The sequence below is a fragment of the Myotis brandtii genome, unplaced genomic scaffold (assembly GCF_000412655.1).
Source record: "Myotis brandtii unplaced genomic scaffold, ASM41265v1 scaffold329, whole genome shotgun sequence".
Classification (NCBI taxonomy): Eukaryota; Metazoa; Chordata; class Mammalia; order Chiroptera; family Vespertilionidae; genus Myotis; species Myotis brandtii.
The window spans coordinates 1,432,046-1,432,909 of record NW_005362676.1 but is presented as its reverse complement, the minus strand read 5'-3'; positions in this window follow the sequence as shown (position 1 = coordinate 1,432,909).

The following is an 864-nucleotide window of genomic DNA, read 5'->3' as shown; positions in this document are numbered from 1 at the left end:
GGGAAGAGATAGAAACTTCAGCAATGAGAGAGCATCATCGATGGCCTGCCTCCTGCACACCCCCTGCTGAAGACTGAGTCCGCAACCTGGACATGTGCCCTGACCAGCAACCTCTTGGTTCATGGTTCAATGCTCAGCCGCTCAGCCACATCGGCCGGGCCTGGCTCTATGGACATCCAGTTTTTCTAGCTGGGGCGGGAGCAGCCCTCGGGTCTGACTGGTGCCAAGTGGTAAATATTTGGAGCGTGTGAGCCTTAGGATCCCTGCAGGAAAGTAGGCAGGGACTCAGAGCCATTGAGATTTGGACGCTGACGTCAGCCACTTCCATCCCCTGGGGCTGGTGACATGGTGCACAGGATCCTGTGGAAAAGGCACCAAGGCACCTCCCACACAGACCCACAGGCACAGGGAGAGAGCAGGGCAGCCACGTCCGCTTTGGACAGAGAGAGGCAGCAGGGCCGAGGGGGCTTTAAAGTGACCGAGCCCAGGACACAGCCTGCTGCGCGGAGGGCCAGGGCGGCCCTTCCTCCAGGGCCGGGGGAGGGTGGCCGCTGGCTGGACTGGAGGAACAAGGAAGCAACCCCAGAGGGGCCACGCGGGTCCTTCCAACAAGGAGACGTCCACATTTATAATTGAGATGAGAGAGGGAGCTGCATTATTTATGAAGCAGCTCGGCCGGCCCGGAGCTAACAAGGAAGGAGGAGGCCTTTAGAGGGGAAAGTGGTTTCAAAAACATCCGTATTTTGCTGAAAAACACACACACACAAACTATGATTTATGGTGCGCTGAGGTTTAGAACCGGAGATGACTCGAGTGCAGTTAGAGACCATTGGGGGGGGGGGGGGCGGGGGGGGGACCCGCCGG